The sequence below is a fragment of the Sturnira hondurensis genome, unplaced genomic scaffold, assembly GCF_014824575.4.
Source record: "Sturnira hondurensis isolate 20B ecotype Veracruz unplaced genomic scaffold, ASM1482457v3 Scaffold0016098, whole genome shotgun sequence".
Lineage (NCBI taxonomy): Eukaryota > Metazoa > Chordata > Mammalia > Chiroptera > Phyllostomidae > Sturnira > Sturnira hondurensis.
Genome location: NW_028088729.1, coordinates 32755 through 43030, shown reverse-complemented (window position 1 = coordinate 43030; position 10276 = coordinate 32755). Strand labels below are relative to the sequence as shown.

The window sequence follows — 10276 nt, the reverse complement described above, 5'->3', positions numbered from 1 at the left end:
CGTCAGTAAATAGAGTAATAGAAGTGAGGCACCTCTAAGGTGGTCTAAGTTCCGAGAGATGTGTTATGAAGTATTACTGTTGTACAGAACAGCCCTTATTTACCCTAATATTAGAGGAACACTCAAGTGATAAATTCTATGTGATCTGTCTAAATGGAGGTTATAGAGCTTGGTAGTATAGCAAAGGAAAGCACGTGAAGTATAGAAAATCAGCAAAACACTGTGGAGGAAGGAGCAGTGGGAACCTGTCAGGTAGTACAGTATACCCAGCCAGGATTAAAAAACCTGTACAGAAAGAGGTGGGATACAAAGATATTCTTGAAATGAAAAAAGGAGTAAGAATAATACAAAAATAATAATAATACACCTCAAAAGACAACTACGCAATGCACAAACAATCTGACACACACACACACATGCAAAAGTCAGGAGAAAAGGGGAATAAGCAGAAAATTTGGGAAGAACAGAAGGACTAAAACCGGACAAAAAGTAAAAGAAATGAGGGACAGAGTATTGAAAGATAGAGCAACAATACAGTTTACAATGTATAAAATTAATGAAAAAAGAGGTTGAGAGAGAAAAAGAAAAAATAAAAATAAAAAAAGAAAAGAAAAGAAAAATAAAAAATAAAAAAAAAAGAGAAAAAAGGGGGGAAGGGAAAACACACACACACACACACACTAGAGAGGGAGGAAAAAAGAAAAAAAAAGGAAGCACCCTTCCTTTGTTGGTTTCAAAATGTCCAAACCGGTTTTTCTGGTTGACGGGTCTCTGAGGGCAGGTTTGCAGGCGAGCGCCAGCGGGCTGCTGATTGGTCTGTGGTCGCGCACTGCCCCGTGAGGCTGCCTGTGTCCCACGGTATCCGGCACCGTCCTTCTCCGTGGGACTCAGGCTTTCCCAATAGAGACTTCTCCACAAAGCCTGTCTCTCAGCCCAGCCAAATCCCAAAAGACCAGCAATGACAGTGTCCTTCTTAAATCCCTCGGGCTGGCGGGCTGGCGGGCTGGCGACTGCAGTGTCCGCAGTTGCCACCCTTTACGTTAACTTAAGCCCACGGGTCTCTGCCCGGTACTAATCTGCCTGCCTAGACGGGGAGGGGAGAGTCAGTTCTCTCCTGAGGAGTGCATTGCCGGTCCACCGGATGCCGGTTCTCCAGCATTCACTCCGTCACCGGCGCCCCGGCCCTGGATTCTGACAGGGCTCCTGTTTCCCCCTGATGGTGCCAGCCCCTTTGCACGCCAATTCTCGTTGGTACTCATGCTCCACCAGAGTTCGTCTGCCCTGGGAGCACCTGGGCCCCGGCGCAGCCCGCGGCCTCCCGCAAGCGTGCAGCCGCTTTTGTCTTCACTGGCCTTCTGGATTCCTTGCCGACCTGCCGCTGTTTGGTTCCTCTGTTACACTCTCTGGTCTCCTATTTTCATAAATGTTGGGGAACTGTTGGTTGATTATGCTATTCTTCGGTAGATCTGCCCGGATTTTCCACCAGATGCACGAGAGCTGGGTTCCCTCGGTGCTACTCTGTCGCCATCTTAACCTTCCTCTTATGTAAATTTATTTTTATTCTAAGCACTTTACAGTATTAAATGCATTTAATTCTCATGAAAACTATATTAGGCAGACTGTTATTATCACCATTTTATAGACAAGAAAACTGAGCCACAGAGCACCTAAGACACACAGCCACTTAGGGATAGCCTGTTGGTTCCAGTGGGGAGGAAGAAAGAACTCCCAAGATTGCTGGGGATGGCCCTGAAGAAGCAGCTGGTATCCTTGAAGAGCGGATCTTCATGGCCTTGGACTCCATTTTTCTTGGCATCTTGTATGTGTACTGGGATCCACTATACTGCCTAGGGGAGGCTGAGGACCAAAAAGGCCAAGGTCAGGAGGTGTTGGCATTGGGAAGATTGTGGGTCTATCCTAGCATCCTGGGCAGGAGCCCATTACATTCAGACACCCCTTTTCCTTCAGACTTCATCATAGTCATGAGATGGGAGAGAAGTAGGCTGCAGACTTCAGCCAGCTTCTAATAAGCCTCCTGTAAACCTACTAGGATCAATCTCTTCATTTTCTAGAGAGGGGTTGGGACTGTCCCAAGTCACTAGCAAACGAGGGATCTCTGGATTTCAGTGTCAGCTCTGGTTCCTGACACAATTCTAACCCCTGCTGGATCAGATTCCCTCTCAGCATCTGCTCATCACTTCCTAATCATCCTCCAGGAAGTGACTGGAACCCTAGCAGAGACACTGGGATAGGTCCCTGTGAGCCAGGCTTGGCTCTGAATGGCCAATCTTCTTTTCTGGTGCCCCGAGCACTGTTCCACTAATCTGACCTCAGGCACTTCCAGAACACCATTTTCCTCGTCTTTACCTTGCTCACTCTGGACAACTGGTCCCTCATCTACATGGACAGTGGGGCCCAGGGTCTGTCAAGCTCCAGGCTGACTGGAGGACAGGAGGCTGGCTAGGTGGATAGACCCTGTGGGATTTGTTACTCCATCTGCAAAGTGGGGCTTCTGAGAGTCAGCAAAGAACTCAAAGGTCAAGCAACTCCCTCTTTCCCAGGAACCTGATACATTAACAATAGCAATTTAAACTTAAACAAAATTAATGAATTTGCTAACTGTTATTTTGCCTACAGGCATTAACCTACGTTCTGCCATATACATTGATTTCAAGATAAATACTGCCTGTAAAAATTTAACTCTGCTGTTTTAACTTACAGGCATGTATATTAAAAGGCTTCTCTCTCTCTCTCTTTTTTTTTTTGGATTGGTTTAAAACAGCTCACATTCACTGTTTACTATATTGGTTCTGCATTTAATCATTTTTAAAGTAATTACTTTGTTTTTATCTTTAAGATATTTTGATTTCTCTTTTGTGTTTTAGAAACCCAATATACTCTCCATGTGCATCTGTCTTAGCTTCCCCAGAGCAAGGGCATTGGATTTTCCTATTTATGAGTCTCAAGCTTCAGGCACAGTGCCTAGTCCAGGACAATGACATTATTTATTTTTATTTTTTAAATATATTTTATTGATTATACCATTACAGTTGTTCTAATCTGCCCCCTCATTCCCCTCCACCCTGCACAGCCCCTCCCCCGCCATTCCCCCCATTTAGTTTATGTCCACGTGTCTCAAGTGTTTTAGATTCTATATTCCCCATACTATTCTTGCCCTCCCCCTGTCTATTTTCTACCTACCACCTATGCTACTTATTTTCTGTACCTTCTCCCACCTTCTCTTCCTCCCACTCCCCTGTTGCTAACCCTCCATGTGATCTCCATTTCTATGGTTCCACTCCAGATCTAGCTGTCCTCTTAGTTTGCTTTTGTTTTAGGTGTGGTTGTTAATAACTGTGACTTGGCTGCCCTTTTACTGTTCATATTTTTTATCTTCTTTTTCTTAGATAAGTCCCTTTAACACTTCATATAATAAGGGCTTGGTGATGATGAACTCCTTGAATTTGACCTTATCTGAGAAGCGCTTTATCTGTCCTTCCATTCTAAATGAAAGTTTTGCTGGATAGAGCAATCTTGGTTGTAGGTCTTTTCTTTGGATTTCATGACTTGGAATACTTCTTTCCAGCCCCTTCTTGCCTGGAAGGTCTCTTTTGAGAAATCCACTGACAGTCTGATGGGCACTCCTTTGTAGGTGACTGTCCCCTTATCTCTTGCTGCTTCTAGAATTCTCTCCTTCATTTTAATCTTAGCTAATGTCATTGCAATGTGCCTTGGTGTGTTCCTTCTTGGGTCCAACTTCTTTGGGACTCTCTGAGCTTCCCAGACTTCCTGGAAGTCTATTTCCTTTGCCAGACGGGGGAAGTTCTCCTTTATTATTTGCTCAAATAAGTTTTCCACTTGCTCTTTCACTTCCCCTTCTGGTACTCCTATAATTCGGATGTTGGAGCGTTTAAAGATGTCCTGGAGGTTCCTAAGCCTCTCCTCATTTTTTTGAATTGTTGTTTCTTCATATTTTTCTGTTTGGTCATTTTTTTCTTCCTTCTGGTCCACTCCCTTGATTTGAGTCCCAGTTTCCTTTCCATCACTATTGGTTTCCTGTGCATTTCCCTTCATTTCAGTTGGTTTAGCCTTCATTTGTTCCTCTAATTTGTGACTAAAATCGACCAGTTCTGTGAGCATCCTGATCACCAGTGTTCTGAACTGTGCATCTGATAGGTTGGCTATTTCTTGGTCACTTAGAGTTATGGGCTCTAGGGCTTTGAGTCCTTCTTTAGCCATGTTTTGGTCTGTTCGTACCTGTTACATATGAGGATTGGAGCCCTAGGTGTTCACCAGGGCAGGGCAACTCAGTTGCTGGGTTGTGATGCTGTATGTGGGGGCAGGGTCCAAGAGGGGCAATGGCGGTCCCCTCTGCTGTTTCCCGCCACTGGGTCCTGCACGGTCTGTCTCACTGCTCGCTCTGTCTCACTGCTCGCTCCTTCGCTGGTTTATCTGCAGGAGAGTGTGTGACCGCGGTCAGCCTGCCGCCTTGCGCCCTCACTGGGTCCGCCTGTTGCTACCCCACACCTGGGATCCGCCCACGGCTGCCTGCACGCCTGGGTCAGGAGATCTTTCCTGCCGGACTCTGCTCTGCTGCTGGCTCCTCCTGTCTTACCGGTCTGGCTGAACTGTTCGTTGTTGTCGGACTTCCGTATAGTTCAATTTTCTGTGTTTTGGCTGCGTTTTTGTTACTGAAACTTTGTTGACTTTAAACTTGGTTGTGAGGAGGCACAGTGTTTCCACCTACGCTTCCATCTTGGTGGAAGTCTTTACAATGACATTATTGAAAATCACCATTTGTCACACATGCGCAGTTTTCTAGGCATTGCGCCAAACATTTTGTGTGCGTTATCAAAATTTATTCAGACAATTTTTTAAGCAATAATTACTTCTGAAAAGTCATCCCTTTTAAATCAAAACTGTAATGAGCTACTACTTCACATCCATTATGAGGGCCACTATAAAAAAAACAGAAAATAAGAAGTGTTGGTGAGGATGTGGAGAAATTGAATCCCTCTGGCACTGTTAGTAGTAATATAAAATATATAAAATAGTGCATCTGGTATGGAAAACAGTATGGAAGTTCCTTAAATATTACAAATAAAACTACCATATAATCCAGCAATCTAACTTCTGAGTATATGTATATCCAATAGAATTGAAAGCAATGTCCTGAAGAGATATTGGCATACTCATGTCCATAGAAGCATTATTCACAAAAGCCAAGGGGCGAAGCAACCCAAGTGTCTGTGATAAAGTCTTTGTATGAGCCCTGGCTGGTATAGCTCATTGTGTTGAGCGCGGGCCTGTGAACCAAAGGATCGAGGTTCGATTCCCAGTCAGGGCACATGCCTGGGTTGCAGGCCAGTTCCCAGCAGGGGACGCACGAGGGGCACCCATACATTGATATTTTTCTCCCTCTTTCCTTTCCTTCCCCTCTAAAGATAAATAATTGAAAAATTTTAAAATGTCTTTGTATGACAGAATGCATCTTCTTCACCTTTTACCTCTTTATGAACAATCAACTTCACAAAAAAGATACAAGAGACCAGGGCAAGAATCAACTCCTTTTGCTCTTTTGTTCTGCTGAAGGAACACAGAGAACATTTGTTAAAGTATAGTTTTGCAATTCATATACTATAATACCATATAAACAAACTGTGATGTATTTATTGGAATATTTTACTTAAGTTTTATTTATTTATTTGAAGAGAAAGGGAAAGGGAGGGAGAAAGAGATGGAGAGAAACATGAATATGTGGTTGCCTTTTGTCTACCCCCAACTGGGGTCCTGGCCTGCAACCCAGGCATGTGCCCCAACTGGGAATCAAAGCAGCAACCCCCAGCTTGCAGGCTGGCACCCAATCCACTGAGCCACACCAGCCATGACTGGAATATTTTTTTATTCAGCTTTAGAAAAGAAGGAAATCCTGTCATGTGCTATAATATGGGTGAAACTTGAGGACATTATACTAAGTGAAGTAAACCACTCACAAAAGGACAAATACTGTGTGATTTCAGTTATAAGATATCTAAAGTCATTAAACTTTTTTTTAAGGACACAAAGGTCTCTTTAAATATTTTTTGGGGAGAAGGGAATACCACACTTCTACTCAGGAGAAACATTTTTATCACTACAGAGATCGTTTATTTTATTTTTTTTACACTTATTACGCCATGAACTTCTGGGGAATGGGCTCCATCAGCTCAGGCTCCTTCCCATTGGTTCTCACATAGTGTGCTTCTCTGGGCAGAGCAGGCTGTTGCTTCAGCTGAACCCAGATACCTTTCTCTTTGGCTTCATTCTTTTCTTGATCATTTTCTTTAAAAAAAGATTTTGTTTATTTATTTTTAGAGAGAAGAGAAGGGAGGGAGAAACAGAGACAGAGAAACATCAATGTGTGGTTGACTCTCACATGCCCGCTACTGAGGACCTGGCTGGCCCACAACCCAGGCATGTGCCCTGACTGGGAATTGAACCAGAGACACTTTGGTTGGCTGGCCAGCACTCAGTCCATTGAGCCACACCAGCCATGGCTAATCATTTTCCTTCACATGTTATAGGAAGCTATCTTGGGTCTTAGAGTACTTAATATGCTCAATAAGTACATTAATTCTCTTGGCAAGAATCTTGCCCATAACTTGTTTGTAACAATACCTACCTCATGCTAGGTGACATTGTCAAGTCTTCCAGTTTTACCCTGGGAACATTTGTGGGGCTTTCCTTTTTGAACAATGCCCATTCCTTTGATGTCTACAATATCACCTTTCTTGTAGATTTGCATGTATATGGCCAAATGGACAGCTCCCTGTTTTCTAAAAGACTTAGAGAACATATATCAGGTGCCTCTTCTCTTTCCTTTGTGTTAGTCATTTTGTGAATTACTGGAAGATGGCAGATCATCACCAAAAAGGTAAAGTCGTCAAACTCTTAGAAACAGAATGAAGAAGGGTGTTGGCCAGGGGCTAAGGGGATGAGTAATTGTGGGGTGTTCAATGGATATAGTTATAAATTTGCAAGATAAAAAATTCTGGAGATGTGTTGTATAACAATATAAACATAATTAACATAAAAGAACTGTAAAAAATAGGTTAGGGTGGTCAACTTTCTGTTATTTTTTTACCACAATAAAAAATAAAAATTAAAAAAATCAGGCTTTCTCATTTTAAGGATTAAGAAACTAAGACTCAGAGGGTTATGTATCTTATCCAAGTTGTCAAAGAGCCAACATCAAAGCACTGATTTGAAGCCTGAGAATGCTTCTGCCACAGAATGTTTTCACTTACTTTAAGTTTAGATTTATTTTCCTTGGAATTTAACAGAATTTGGTGCACTTGAAAATTTTCTCTTAAATATTTTAAAGGGTAGTATATCTTTTTATTCCTATTTTTAGTAAGCATGACAATGATTTGTCTTTCTACAATGGTTCACTTTTGAACAAAGGCAAAATATGAATGTTCCAAAACTCAACATTCACTTTCACATAAAATGATAGGATAAAAATTAGTGGATGAGATCATTTAAACCATCAAGTATTGTGTATGGTGAATTTCTTGTTATATAATTGACATATAACTTACTTTTCAAGTGTACAATGTAATAATTCAGTATTTTTATATATTGGGAGACAGTCACCATATTGTTCTAGTTAACATCCAGAGTGATATTTTTTATATTAAAGTCTGATGTTTAAATTAGCTGACATGGAATATATGAACTGTGCTGAGGAAATCAAAATACGTTCCTTCAGCAGAACTTCAATCTCACTGAGTTTATATTAGATTCTCTTCATTGGCTGCAAAGAATTACTACTTTCTTCTTCCTCAATGAACTTTTTATTTTATTTTTTATCACTGTTTAAAAATGTTGGTTTACCACTTTATTTATTTTTATAGATTTTATTTATTTATCTTTAGAGGGGAAAAGGAGGAAAGACGGAGAGAAATATCAATATATGGTTGCCTCTAGTGCATCCCCTGCTGGGAATTGGCCTGCAACCTAGGCATGTGCCCTGACTGGGAATTGAACCTTGATTCTTTGGTTTGTAGGCCTGCACTCAATTCACTGAGCTACACCAGTCAGGGCACTCAATGAACTTTTAAAATCATTTTCCTACTTCCATTGTAAGAATTTTTATAGCTGGATTTTTCTAAATAGTTTTAACTCTAGTGTGAGAGAGAAAGGGGTTAATTCATTTTGTATTGTAGCAGGTTAACTAACTTTTGCCCAAGGATAAATAACAAAAATTCTAATCTCTGGAATTTATAAATGTTACCTAATTTGGAAAAAGGATCTTGGCAGATGAGGTTAAATTCAAGATTTTGAGAGGTGGCGATAACCCTGGATTATCAGGCAGGACCTAAATACCATCATATGTGTCCTTATAAGAGAGAGCTAAAAAGAGACACATAATACAGAGGACTAGGTAATGTGAAGACAAAGGCAGAGATTGGAGTGATGTGGCCACAAACCCAGGAGCTCTATCAGCCACCAGGAGTTGAAAAGGAAAGGAACAGATTTTCCCTTGGAGCCTTCTGAGGATGTACAGCCCAATTTCAGACCTCTGGTCTCCAAACTGTGAAAGAATTAATTTCTATTGTTTTACACCACTAAATTTATGGTAATCTGTTACAGCATACCCTCAGGAAACTAATAAAGGTATGTTCATGTGTACCCTGTTCACATTGTTAACTGAAATTGACTAAAAATAACCAGTAAGAATATAAAACTTATCTATAAAACAATTTATAAAACATATGCATAACTAGAGTCTGGGAAATTTAGTAAAAATTCATAATCAGAACATCAAAAATCAATGCATGATGTATTAAATGAATTTCCTTGGCCTCTCAAAAGTTCCTGTAACAATGTGAAATCACAGGAGTTATGCTCAGAACAAAGTTCTATGAAGAAATTACTATGGCTTTGATTCTGTTGGGATCCATCAGTAAAAGACATGGACGAGTAGCCAGGACATTATGACAAATTAATTACATTGTTACTGTTATCAGAATTTCTGAGGCCAAGTACCAGCTTTGAGCAGGTCCTCAGATTGCAGATTGCCTATCTCTTCTAGGGCCTGTGGACCTAGGCCTCAGTCCTGAAGCATTGAGTTCATTAAAGCTGATTCACATGGTCTCTGGCCTCACATTATTGTTCTGGAACCCCTGAGTTAGGCAAGAACCATACCCCTTCATAGATAGTACCCCTAGAACTTCAGAGATAAATTAGGTCTGGAGTTGCAAGGCTTAGCAAATAAACATACAGACCACCCAGTTAAATTTGAAGTTCAGATACACAATGAATAGTTTTTTTAGTGTATGTCCAATGCAATGTTTGGGACACATTTAGACTAAAAATGTATATTATTTATCTGAAATTCACATTGAATAAGATGTTCCAATATGTAACATAGCAATGGAAATCAGGAACAACCTCTGCCCTTACATACTTTACACTCTGGTCAGGGGTGAAATAAGTACATGAAAGACCTGCAGGGTAGGCCGTAGGCTGAGTCTTGAGAGGATTACTATCCAAATACTAAAGAGCCACTGAGGCAGGAGGTTACTCATGTGTCATTTGGAAAATTTTTTGAAGCTGAGTAGGTGTCTTGTTTGTGCTGTCATTAGGGAGGCCATATGTTAGCATAGACATAGGTGGGTATATATTTTTATGCTTTTAAGGGTTCAAAAAAAAGGAGCCCTGGCTGGTATAGCTCAGTGGATTGAGTGCAGGCTTGTGAAGCAGAGGGTTTCTGGTTCAATTCTCAGTCAGGGCACATGCCTGGGTTGCATGCCAGGTCCCTGGTTTGGGGCATGCTAGAGGCAACCATACATTGATGTTTCTCTCCCTCTTGTTCTCCTTCCCTTCCCCTCTCTAAAAATAAATAAATAAAATGTTTTTTTAAAAAGGGCATCTTCCAAGAAGCCTTCCTTTCTTATCCAAGTATAATATAAAAGCAAAGCAAGAACTGAAATCCTAGCCATGCCACATTTCTATTTATTTCATATATTCCCAAACATTAAGTTTAGAGCATAAAATCAAAACAAAACAAAACAAAGCAGAAACTAATTTTGTTATGCAGCCAGCACTGTATAACCTGGTGCCTAAGAATACTATACCTGAATGTTCTGAGCATAATAACCACTCTTAAGTCTAATCAAACTCTACGCTAGTATAGCAGTCAGAGCCACCACCCCCCAAAATATTATTTCCCTTAAAAAGGGGGGGGAGAACTGAGAGGTGTTTACTGTCCTTTGATTTAATAACAGGTTTT

The 10276-nt window shown here is 41.0% G+C and overlaps 1 pseudogene; it reads right to left on the bottom strand.

Annotated features, from left to right (window-relative positions):
* Window positions 1–6169: 6169 nt before the first annotated feature.
* Window positions 6170–8958, bottom strand: LOC119000644 (60S ribosomal protein L21-like; annotated as a pseudogene).
* Window positions 8959–10276: the final 1318 nt, after the last annotated feature.